This window comes from Sciurus carolinensis, chromosome 8 (genome assembly GCF_902686445.1).
Source record: "Sciurus carolinensis chromosome 8, mSciCar1.2, whole genome shotgun sequence".
Lineage (NCBI taxonomy): Eukaryota > Metazoa > Chordata > Mammalia > Rodentia > Sciuridae > Sciurus > Sciurus carolinensis.
Window position 1 is genome coordinate 96,886,379 of NC_062220.1, and position 13,718 is coordinate 96,900,096.

Genomic DNA, 13,718 nt, shown 5'->3' on the forward strand with positions numbered 1-13,718 from the left:
GCATAAATCTCAGACTGACTGGGATACCACAAAAATTCCACAGGTTCTTGAGTGGCCCTCCAGAATCCATGCAGTGCCAGAGCTAATGATTACCAAGTATTTTAGATGGATCCAACAGGATGTGTGATGGCAAAAGCAACTTCACTAATGATTTCTATTTTTAATATTTATTGATCCAAAAATAACAGGAACTTGATTAAAAAATAAGTATTATACAATATTGCAGTTTTAAGTAGAAAATTTTTTATTAAAAAAAAAAAGACACTGCTAATAAGACTCAAAAAAACAGTTCTTCCTCTGAAAATGACTTCCAACACAGGCTAGACAACAGTATTTTCGGTTCAGTTGTTTGTCTGGTTGTCTAGAAAGCTGTGCTGAAGAAGGAAAGAACCCTGAGTATCTTCACAACCTTCCTGGTGCACTTAAACAGAGAGGTGACACAAGTGCTTCAGCTCCTTGAGTCTGGCTGAAGGTCGCCTGCCTCACAGCTCACAGCCCCTGGTTCCTGGGCACTCAGTGCTCAAAACGCTCTTCACACAACAGGTAATTGCCACAAATGAATGAATAAAATAATGAATGGATGGGTGGATAAATGAAAAAGTAAATCATAAAGCACTATTTTTGCGCACATTTCTGTACTTTGATCTGTGCCTTGATTTTCAGTTTTCTGCAGCAATTTTTGAAATCTGACTGGCACAAAGTGAATTACTAAAGAAGATAAGCTATCAAGCACACTCTGGATGGGGGTCTACTCCAGATTTAATTGTGGATTCTTGTAGTGAAATTTCCATAATTCTACGGTTAACATGGATATTTTATAAAGCTGAACACAAAACCTACATGAATTTTTAAAATGAAATTAGAACTTCAAAGAAATACTGTGCTAACACTATGCAGCTTTGGGGCATATCACCAGACTCTTGTTTGCCATTTGGGGATAATTTAGGGGATGTTTTAAGAAGCATGGTTCTGTTACATAAGAAATACTGCATGATAAGTGGGTAGGAAGAATATAATTGTATTCTGGAGACCCTGAGTGATACTCCCACAATTCTTGCAAAAATGAATGGAAATTTTAGAAAAGCCTTCCATTTACTATTCATACCCTCTGTAAATACTAGCATATACTTCTCTGGTTTATTCTCTCTTTGCCCTTCAAATTCATACTTTACCTTTCTCCACCCTGCTCAGCATTCCAGGAATCTGACTGACTACTCAGGACTTCATCCTACCATGACCATATGGCTACTTGTCTGAGTCAACCAATGGGAAGGGCCAGCAGGAAATAGAAGAGAAGAAGAAAGAAAGGGTTGGGGCTGGGACCCCTGGTTCCCTTGCAGCCTGCACCATCTGTGGGAACCTCACTATCCTCCTTTTAATGTGTTCTCCCAACAATTACATCCCCTCTCTCCATGTCTTGAGAATAGCTCCCTCTTCTCTGTAGAGTGTCCCTGGCACCCGCCACAGCCATAAGCTTCACCATCACTGACTGGTTTCTCTGACCTCTCCCCACAAACAACTCTCAAAATTCCTAGCTCAAAATCTTCCAATACTTTTTATCTCTCAACTGTAAGAAGTAATGAATTAGAACAACCCAACATACTTATAAAATGGAAGAGTAAAATTATGGTGACTTGAAACTGGGAAGGAGTAGACGGGCTGTAGAGAGAAGTTGGTACCAAAATACAGTTAGACAGGAGGAATTAGTTCTGCCATTCTACAGCACAGTAAGGTAACTTTAGGGGCATTTTTGAGAAGCACTGTTTTGCTGCATAAGATATGCTGCATGACAGATGGGTAGGAAAAAACCCTGAGTGATACTTCAACAATCCTTGCATAAGTGCAATTCATTACATTTTCTAAATAACTACAAGAGGTGACTTCAAAGGTTCCCATTACATAGGGATGATAAATGTCTGAAGAAATGAAAGAGCTGATTACCCTGACTTGATCATTACACGTTATATACATGTATTGAATAATACTGCACTCCATAAGTAGATACAAACATCATGTGTCAAATAAAAATGAAAACACCTTGTATCACAGTGTAAAAATGATCTAAAAACAAACCAGTACAATTCATCCTATCAGAAACAATGTGCATGATAAGCAAATTTGACAATACTAATCCCACAACAATGGGTTTTGCCAGCTACAACACTTTTCGGGAACATAAACCCTGCAGTTGGTGAAGGATAATTCATTAAAAAGTGTTTAGTAGGATGATTTCAGCCTTGGATTGAATGCATTTCAAAGGGCATAAGCTGCTTTCCCATTTTAATGATTCTAAAACTTGTCACAGGAGTTTACACACATAGATTCATCAGTATTGTGAAGAGGTTGAATTTCCCTTGTTGCAATATCAAAACAATCACAAGCAAAATCCCAGCAGACTCTTTTGAAGAAAATAATTCTAAAATTTATATGAAAATGAGAAATATGTATAATAGCCAAAATTATTTTTGGAAAAAAAATAAAGAAAGGATGCTCTGGCCCTCTTCCAAGTCTTTTAGAAGTCAACTTACAGAATGGAAAACTAAAGAGGTGATGATTTAACTCTGTCCTACTAGATAGGTAGTTTCATTCAAAACGTTTAACACTTTGTAAATCCTAAGTCCTGTAAAAACAACGAACCACAAAAAAACTAACTTCCTATGAGTCTTATTCCGTATCCACGGGGAAACTGAATTCCATGTGGGGTCTTGGTGTTAAGCACAGAGGATCTAAGATAGAAATCATTGTAGAAAACCCTTGTGGCTGACCATGTTTCTAAGACAAAACCTCTCTCTACAGACTGCATCCTCCTAAGAGGATTCCTTTACATTTACTGGATCCCACACCTTCTGATACAAAATAATACAGAAGTACTTCTTTGCTTTCTGTTTGTAAAAGACCCGGACACACCTGATTTCTAAAATGTTAGCTCTTTTTCTTCCCACTCCGATCTATCTGTTAGAGCCATAATTTATAAGACCTAATACTTGAGACAATATTGAGGTCTGATCAATATAATGTCCAGTTGAACTGAAGGAAACAAACAATTTCAAAATTTGTTATTGAGTAGCTTCCATAAATGAATTAGTCATCTTGATGAGTATGTTAAGTAATATGTGTAATTAATTCCTTACTGGATGGAGTCCTCTCCTCCTGCTTATATTTCCTCCACTAAATCCATGCTACTCAACATGAGTCTGATCACACCAGCAACATCAGCTTCCCCTGGACGCATGCTAGAAATGCAGAATCCCGGCCTACCCCAGAGTGGAATCTCCACTTCAACAAGAACCACTGGCAATTCATCTGAGCACTGAAGTTTGGAAAGCTAACTCTAAATGACAAACTTCACAAAGATGCAGACAAAGGTCAGGATAATTTGTTTGAATCTATAATGATCACAGAATAGCACCCTGAATGCTATTAAAAATGAATGCATGATCTCTGTTTAGTGTTTCTCACATTCTCTTACAGCAGAGAACTGAAAAATTTTCCAAATGGTTAAGTGTTCTGCATGGTTGACTGGGTTCTGAGTGTTGGTAGTTTAATTTACATTTTAATGAAGTCATCACAATTAGATTTTTATAAAAGGATGATTCTGTAAACCACTCCATAGGAAAGGGAATCATTCTGATTAGTCACTAATTTTTTCCAAAATCTGAATTTCTGGCTCAATGACATTCAACAACTTCATATAAATGAAACAGTAACATCCATGAAGTTTTTCCTGGCCATGACCCACAATGATAAATAATCACTGGCCTTGTTCAAATCCCCTGATGAATGATCCTGCCCTTTCATGTGGAAATAACACTGAAACCAGATGAGCTGCATCTGGTTTTAGATTTCAGAACCAATGTTTCAAGCAACTCAAATTGCAAGGAGTGACTTTCAACATCAGGCATAGTTGTAACTAAAATCAAATCTATATTAAATGTCCCATGAAGATGTTTACATAAAATAAGACTTTAATTCAACAGTTTGCATGCCATAGCATCATTAACACTGCACCAATCTTTCCTTCTTCCTCTGAGACTTAACAGCAGTCAAAAACCAAGTGTCCTCTCAGCTATTGACTGTGAACAAGGCACCATGTTTGCCTCTTGCTGGGCATCTGCAAATATAAAAACAGTCTTTGCTTCCTTCAAATTGATAATTGTGGAAAATGCAGGTTTCTCTCACTGTCATTGCTTTCTCCTTCCCTTCTTTCCTCACCTTTTATTAGGATTCCCAAAACTGAATTTGTTAGCACAAAATATTCTAAAATTTCACTGAGAAAAGTGGCCAGAATTAGGAGAAAGTTCATTTCGTAGAAATGTCTCTCTAAAGAATGTGAAGGGCAGAAGCAATTTCCAGGAGCATGCAGAACCTCAAACCTCTCCCTGTACTGCTCATGGACCTAGGACCCTAGGGGAAGAGTCAAAGGGATCATGGGAGAAGAGGAGAGTAGGAAGGAAAGGACAAGGGGGAGGAGGAGGTAGCTAGATACCTGGCTGCACATTCCAGGTCGTCTGCTTATGAATGTCAAGGAATTGGAGAAAAGTGACATCTGCATCATATGCAGGCATTCATGTGTGTGCTTGAGCAACTATAATGTGCTTTCTTTCTGAATGTTGACTATATCTCTACTCTGTGGGTGTTAAGGGCCAATCTAAAGGGTTATATAATTAATTAATTGGAAAGACAAAAGATAAACTGTATAAATATAAATTTAAATAATTTGGGGGGCATACCAGGGATTGGATTTAGGGGCAATCGACCACTGAGCCTCATCCCCAGTTCTATTTTATATTTTATTTAGAGACAGGGTCCCACCGAGTTGCTTAGTACCTCACTTTTGCTGAGGCTGGTTTGAACTCATGATTCTCCTGCCTCGTCCTCTGAAGCTGCTGGGATTACAGGTATGCACCACCACATCTGGCTACATTTAAATAATTTGCCCTCAAACTATCCAGACAATAAGATAACTTCATACAGCCTCAATATACCAAGTATATTTTCAATCCCCAAGAGGGAGATGCAGAATGTTGTTTTCCGATTTCTTTTTGGCCAAAGAACTCTTTGGCAAGACATCTCTATCAGTCATACTTGGGCAAACTCCTGAAAGGCACAGAGAGATCCAGACCTGGGGATCCTTTGCACTTCTAAAACAGAGGTCCTCTGTGGACTGGCTGCAGGATCACCTGGCAGGCTTCTAATGCAGCAGGCCCGCAGCATAGGTCATTCTGATGAGCAACAGAATTGCTCTCATTTGTCTGATGTAAGAAAATCCTTAAATGTATTCCAAAGGAGACATAATTTTAATTTAATATCCAACTATTACAACACTCACAAGTAAACTATCCCTTAGCAACATAAGCTCATTATTGGATATCTCAGTCTGGCCAGGTACTAGCTCTCAGGTAAGTCACCAAAGCTCTGTGAGTCTGCTTTCCTCATCTGCTTACCAACAACCCACATCTCATAGCCTCCTGAAAACCACTTGCTACCAGAGTCCCCACATTATAATCCCTGCCAGGTGACATTTAGGATACTGGGATACATACATTGGCATCATTAATTTTCCTGTGTTAATTCAATATAAAGTGGGTCAAATAAGGAATAGAAGAGCTGTGGAGAAGGTTTAGGGCCAGCTCTGCCCAGTATAAGCAAATTCTTTTGTCAACTTCTCCTCTTCTCCATGGTTCTTTCACCATGTAGGTGACAAAATTAGTGAATTAAATAAGACCATCTGTGTAAACACACACATTGAGACCTTCTAAAGACAAAGACCTAGCTTTTTTTTAGCCCCAAATCCATTCTCTGCTGCCCCTGTGCCCTAGGGACTGACCCAATGTAGTGCTTTCCCCAACCTCCCTGGCCTCAACTTCCTCAGGTCGATCAGGAGAGGTGAGCGGGATGTGAAGGGCCAGGCCCTGCTCCATCCCTGCTCTGAGCTTTTGCTGGCAGCACTTAGATTCCTTCACACCTGTCTGGAGACACTTCTTTTATGACTGCAGCTGTCCCTCAGTTCAGTTAGACTTTCCTTCCCCTGTCACTTCAAGCTTAGGAGTGGTTATAGCTTTTTGTTGCTGTTACTGGTCTCTGGAAAGCTTAACATTCACTGTCTGTTCCCTTAACACTCCCACATTTCTACAAACAGTCCATTCAGCAAAGGCTCTTGAGTCATCTGAGCTGAACTCTGCTTCCTGCTTGCCGGCCCTGGCTGATAGAGCACTGTTTCATTTCTGGCTCTAGGAATCACTAAACCAGTGTGACCATCATAAACCCAAGGGCAGCTCAAGCCACCTATTTGCAGTTTTAAAACAGACATGCTAATATACATAGTCACAGAACAAAAATGGTCTCCCAGAATTGCTTGGAGGAGGTTCAAACACACCATTTTAATGCACACCAAGTAGTATGCAATTAAACATGTATTACATTGAGTCAAATTTCTAAAGCTCCAATTGCAAAACAATCCTGTGTCCCAGTAAGAGCAATAGACATTAACTCAGGTTAAGGTCCTTAAAAATAGTCTACCTGAACTTTTGTTAAGACTGAAGAGGCCTTTACTGCTGCCGGAATTTGATTTTGGTAAAATAAGATTCTTAAATGTTGACTGATAAAAATTGGAGCCTGGTGGTTTTCATAGCAAGACCCTCTGAGAAGTTCCAGAGCCTCATCATTATCATGTCATCCTTCAACTCCACAGGCTGGAAAAGAGCTTCACTTTCACTACAGCAGAGGAGATGGTCATTTATAGGTTTCTCCAGAATTACTGAGAGTACTGAGCTTATTGGTTAAGTTACAGCCAGAAAGCCTGGTTTCTTTAAGTATCACTAGATTCTACCTCCAAAAGGAGCACTTCTCTAATGTGCTGGAGGCTTCAATGACCAGCAGACCCATGCTGGTTCCTTTCTGCTGCATCACATTCATTACCCATACTCCTCCTCTACTTCACTGATGGGCTGAGACCAGCTACCTGACATAAGGAAGATACACAGCGACACGATCCAGGCATTTTCATCAAGCCCACTAAAGCCTTGTTCCCTTTGATGTCCAAGAGGGAACTTGGATTTGCTTCAACAATGATTTATGATGGCCTCCTATGTTTAGTAAATAACAGAGTAAACCTGAGATTTCAGTAAATCCAAGGGCATCCTAGACCTCCCTATCTGCTGCAGATAGAAGTCTCAGGAGAACTCACAGTCAGGTTCTCTAGGGGGCCTTAAATTAATAAATGAATGTTGTCAAGGCATAATCTAATTCAATCTTTCTGTAGTATGATTTGGTAGCATCTATCAAAATCATTAAAACCATCCCTACTTATTGTCACAGCAATTTTACTTCTATAAATACTCTCAAGAATTAGTTAGAGGAAGAGGACAGATATCTTTACAAAAATGTTCATTATTATAACTTTACTTATGGTGGTAAAACAGAAGAGACAAATTATTCCAAAATAGAGTAACATTAAATACATTACTGGCATTACTATTTCTTTTCAAATTACGGTAAGCTAGAAATCTAGAACTACCCTCCCACCTAAATTTCCAGATAAAGTGCAATTAGCATTGTTTTCAATGTATTGCTGAGCTGGCTAGAAAGTCAGGAATTTCAGGAGGCCAATAAAAATGGACTGGGAAGCTTTACCCTTAGGGCATCTTTCACTGTTTTGACAGCTGCAATGGTTGGGTTGATCAGAGATAAAACTTACACTGGCTACCCAACACCCTCTTCTCCCTGGTCCTGCCTAAGGCTGAACTACAAAGGGCTACATTTTCAGAGTCACGATGAATTACCATACCTGAGCTAATCCTCCCCAGAAGGAGTGTATAAGAAAAATTGCCTGTTTTGCCCTTGTTACTGGGGAAATGGAAAGAAACATATTCCTCGAAATAGTGAGCACAGTTTGGCTTCACCGCATGTGAAATGATCCTAAGACTAGCTGCACATTGATAGAGGAACAGCACAAACCTCACCATCTGTAGGGTCAAATGAATGGAACCTCAAGCAGAGCATTTAATTTAAAGCAGTCCTAGGCAATGGTGCTTCCAGGACCAGCCTCTGACAAACACAAATCCCCTCTGGATGAACTTAACTTTGGCCCCTTCCTCAAAGAATTTCCATGGGCAAGGTTCTAAGGAACATTATTACAAAGATTGCTACTACACATAATAATAAACAAATACACATCCAAAATCTTCTAAAATTGGAAAGATTCACAGTACTTTATTATGTGAAAATGTTATGAGATAATATGAAAATCATGAAGATATAGACAGACGAATGATGGATGAATTTGAAATTTGTGCAGAAAATATGTGACCAATGGCTGCAGGTCAACGGGACAGAATTAAGGATTTTGCTACTCTTTTCTCACAATTTTTTGGTGTTTTCTAAATGATTCGCAAAGTGCATACACTTTGGAAATTAGAAAAAAATGCTATGAAGTAAAATTTAACCTTGAAAACAACAACCCGACTTTTAAAGAAAACATTTTATATAATCCCTGCCATCTTTCTGGTCCCCTAAAGAAAATTCTAGCACAAGCACAATGTGAGCATCATGTAACTTTTACTGTTATTAAAATACACCTTCTACATGCCAGACCCTCTAAGGCATAAAAGAAACAGAGCTAAGACTCAGTCCCAGTCTTCAGGAGCTCATGACTAAGGAACTCCAAAAGGAACAAGTGTGAAACCCAGCTGTACTTGATGGGCTTACACACCAGAGATACTGAATTCTGGCCTTCCCCCATTGTGAATTAGTCCTAAATGGGAAACAATGGATTCCCAGAGAAAGAAAAGCTATGGGTAAGATTTGAGTACTTATCCCTCTGGCATCTGGACTCCCATCTCCCCAGATAACAGTGAGTTTCAACCTTTTTACAACTACCTTCCTAAGTTAAAGTTTTAACCTGCACAACTAGCCCCTGACTATCCAAACTACATGTCCACAGTTTCCAATGATTAAAATATCCTCATTGAACCCTATAAAACTAAAATCCCCTCTGTATCTGATGGCCATTTTCCCATCTGGAAAATGAGCCCCTATGGTGCCCGAGACTGTGAATGAATAAATGCCTTCTCTGAATCTGTGGAGGTCTGCATCTGCCCTTTTGCACTTACATATATGTGTTGCCAATCTACATTGTTTATGCGGTTGTTTCCTTGTTTGCTATGTTTCCCTTATTCCACCAGGGAGGAGAGGGCTTTGTCTGGAGTATTGCTCTATCCTCAGCAACTAGGCCAGCATGGAGCAGATACTGAGTGCTTACACCTTCTCAGAGTAAATGAAAGAAAGGCAAGAAACAGAAACAGGAGCACAGAAAAGTACCATTCTTCAGTTCATTGTTGTGAGAAGGTGCAGCAGACTATGACACCAGTCAAGGTTGGAAGGAGACACAGGGCAAGGGCAGAAGGTTCATTATCCAAGAGCAATGGGGAACCCTTGAGGAGCCGTGAATCAGAGAATGATATGGTCTAGGACAACAGTATAGAAGACAGAGTAAGGGACGAAAAATAAGGAAAGCATGGGGCAACTGAGATAGATGGCTGTGGTCACAGTAGGCAAAGAAGAGAAAAATGGAGTCAACCAAGATGCTGTACTAGGCAAATCCTTCCATTCATTCCACAACAATTTAACCTGCATGCTGTTGCATGAAGAGACACAGCTGCAGTCAGTATCGCTGTAGCTGCCGTCAGTGCCATTGGGCCAGGCTCCGCCTTAAACTCTGCATTTATAGCTATGAACAGGACAAAAGTCCTTCTCTTGTGAAATGAATATTCATTGTAATATGTAAATTTTAAAAACAAAAGAAAAAACAAATAATTTCAAGTAGGGTTTGGTGCTATGAAGAAAAACAAAGGAAAGGAGCAAACAGAAAGATACATGAAATGTTTAAGATTTAAAAACTGCAAGAGATGGTAACCACAAGGCTGCCACTAGGTGTTTTTAGAAAACTAAATGTTGACTTTACTGCTAAAGTAAAGGAAGTGTCTAGAAACTTTCTCAACAGTCCAGTCAAAGCACAAACTCAAGCCGACAGGTGTGCACACTGATGGTGTGGGACTGCTTTGCACAACCCAAACTTGTTGAGTCCAGGTGGTGTGCACCTGGCCAAAAACCACAGAGTGAGATTTCGAAGAGAGGTTGGCCTTTGATAATTTAGTCCTTCTACAGTGAGGGGCCTAGTTTTAAATTGCATCTTGGCTTGCTCAGAGGACTGAAAATTTTCTGCACCAAATGAATTATCTCCAATGCCAAACTTCCCTCAGATTAAATCTGAAGAAACATTTCAAACAGATTAATGCTCTTTTTAGTCAGCAGGGTAGTGGAAAGAGAGGAAGGAGGAGGGGAAGGAGGCAGGAGGCAGGAGGCAGGAGGTGGCATTGGGTTGAGAAAGTGTTTTCTTTTGAAGGAATGTTTGTAGGTTAAGAGATGCAAAATAGCATGTTATATAACCATTTTCACATCTCCAAGAAAGTTTCCTTTTTTAAAAGGTGCTGGGTGTGTTTGGTGTTAGTCCTGTGACAGACACCTGGACTTTGGTGACCCAGGGAGGTCAATCAGGGGGAAAGGGTACCTGAAGTGGAGAAAGATAACCACAGTGCTCACTGTTTCTGTACTCAGCACCTATGCACAGAGCAGACGGGCATTCAGAAGCTTATTTGCCCTTCTTCCAGTTGTAGTCACACCCCTTAATTTATCCTTGTAGTGACATACCATATGGGAAATAGTGAGATATATAGATCCTGAATCCAAGAACAGTTTTTCATGAAAAACTCAAGTCACACAAGACATGCCCTTTCCATGTTCACTGTGTCAAAATGTATAATGCATATGTTTCCAGCTTTCTCAGAGTCCTAGCAGGCATGATATATGCGGTTTGTTGGCTGCCAGCGTTTTACAACCTGGCCTGTGGGCAAGCCCAGCAGGTACACTATGGAAATCACCATCAGGTCCCCAGCCACATTTCTTTAGCTCATCTCTTGATTATGGCAACAGCAAATGACAGAACAAAGGGTTGCCTAATTTACAGCTCACCATGCAAGGTGAATACAGATGAAGGACAGAGAGGTGCAAATCTAATTTTTGGGCTGGAGAACAAGAGACTGGCTTCTACAGAATGTCCTGGAAGAGAGCCAGACTTGTGTTTCCGCCACACCGGGTTTCCAATGTAATGGGGAGCCAGGGATCCCAGCAGTATGCTCAGTCAGCCATCCCTGACAATAGGCTCACATGCCCAGCTGGATCCCTGATTGTATTATGTAGAAACTAATGGAAGCCCCATCTCATCTCACTGGCAAATAGCAATGTCCAGTTTTAAAAATCTCAGTTGTGGAATGCTTATGCCAAGGTCTGGGTTGTGTCCTTTGTTTCACTTAAACCACAAAAGTATTGTGCAAGATAGGTATCATTATGAGTTCCATTTTGCAAATGAGGAAACAGAGGCTCACAGGTGAGAATAAATGGTGCAATGTCACAAAACTAGTAAGTGGCAGAGCTAGGACTAGAAATCCCCTATCTTGTGCTTTAAAACAACCTCTTGCTTCATGATACTGAGCTTGTCAATTATTTCAAGTCAAGACACCTCATGTTCCTTGTGTTGGTAGCAACTGTAGACATGCACTGTTGTCTGGAATCACTTAACCAGGCCTTGCCTGAGTTACTGTAGGTCCCCTCAAACACAAAAGTAACATGGTAAAGTGTATGACCACACACAGTTCTGTTTCATTGAAAATTCTGCTAAGTGAAATTCTGTGACTGCAAAAATCAAACTTTTCCTGTGTGCATGCTACTTTGCCCTGCAACCCTTGTGAAGCTCCTCCCACAAAGAAGTGGATGATACTTCTCCATCCCTTGAATTTGAACTTTGCCATGTAATTTGCTGTGGCCAATGAAAATTTGGTGAACTATAGCAAGTAGAGGCTTGAAAAGTCCCTACTCAAGAATGTATTTTCTTTTGCTTGGGAACCTGGAAACCACCTCTATGGACAAATCCACCTCTATGGACAAAGCCTGGTAGATGATGAGGCACATGCAGTAAAGTCACTCCACTGCCCCAGCCAGTAACAAATCAACTATCACTCAAGTGAGTGGGGTCGTCCTACACCATCAAGCCTGAGCTGTGACAGCCCAGACCAAGAAAACTCCTAACCTGACTCACAGAATTGAGAGAAATGATGTTTGTTGTTTTCAGTCAGTAAGTTTGGGCTGGTTTGTTACACAGCACAAGCTAGCTGGCACAGCTACTTAGGAAGGTTCTGACATCTTTTGGGGGTCTTCAGTAGTCCAATGTGACTCTGGCCCCATTTGCCTCAACTGAGCCACACTGATGAGTTATCCCTCTTCAAGAGACAGTAAGCACGATATGTATTTGTTTTGTTTGTAGGCAGCCTGCCTCATTTCCTAAAGTTTTGAATTCAATGTCCCTTATTAGGGGGTTCCCAAGCCCAAGAGTAGAATCACTTGGCATGTTTCCCACATACATTTATGCATTAGACCTGTCCTCAAGATTCTGATTTCACTGGTCTGGGGCAAGGCTGCAGCATGGCTACTTTGTTCTCTAGAATCAGACTGTGGTGGTCTGAATTTCAGCTCTGCAATTGGTTAACTGATATATTATTTTCACCATTAGTTCTCCCAAACTTGGAATATCAGGAAACCTTATAAATCCACCCATTTATTAAAGAAAGTTAAACCTTTCTCCCTAGGAAAAGTTATCTTTGGTAAAGCATTTGACTTTTTGCTGTGTGTGCATGCAGTAAAGGAGATCAAACCCATGGCCTCACTTACATTAGACAAATGCTCTACCACTGAGCTACACCCCCAGCACTTATGGCCTTTTCTGAAGCACACTCTGAATCTCAGTATTTGAAGGCTCTATAAACAATACTATCAGCAGGCACATGGCTAACCTCATAGGGCAGGTAGACAGCTATTGCTGTGTAAGATCTCAGGTATGTCATCTAACCTCTCCTACATTCATCCTTCCCATCTAGAAGAGGTAGGTGTTGAATAATGAGCCAGGAAGTCCCCTGCCAGCTCCAAATGTGTGATCCTACACTACTTAACAATCCTAGCTACATGATCAATACCTGGTTCCTCTTGTGAGGTCAGGCAGCAAACCCTTTCTTACCCTCTGAAAAGCATCAAGTTTACCCCCCAGAGAGGACTGAACAGGGGTCAAGAAATGCTGAGTGCCACCCATGTGCCAAGCATTATGCTAGCACCTCCATGAGACAAAGAAAGCAAAATGTGGAGATTCCTGGGCTAATCACATTTAGAAGTGGAGGAGAAAATACATGCTTGCAGTGCTACATGACTGCCACACAAGTGACCCCTAAAAAAAGGTAGGAAGAAGTACTTCAGACTCAAAAGAAGGGAAGCACGAAGAACTGAACTGAATATTAGCGTCCCTCCAAAATTTGTATGTTGGTACCCTAATCCCCAATGCATTGGGAGGTGGAGATCATGAGAGATTATTAAGTATAGATGAGGTCCTGAGGGCAAAGCCCCCATATGGGATTATATCCCTGTAAGAAGAAACACCAGAGCTTCCCCTAATGCCCTATGAGGACACAGAAAGAAGGCGGCCATCTGCAAACCAAGAAAACACGTTGGTCTTGAAATTAGGAGAAATAAATTTCTATTGTTTAAGTCACCCATTCTCTGGCATTTTGTTATAGCAGCCCAAGCTGACTAAGACAGATGTGGTTGTTGAGATAACCAGA

General features: G+C 40.6%; 1 protein-coding gene across 6 annotated transcripts in view; it reads right to left on the reverse strand.

Moving 5' to 3' along the window:
• Amph (amphiphysin) overlaps nucleotides 1–13,718 on the reverse strand; it is a 215,049-nt gene that overhangs the window by 133,879 nt on the left and 67,452 nt on the right. The gene's annotated exons all lie outside the window — the stretch shown is intronic.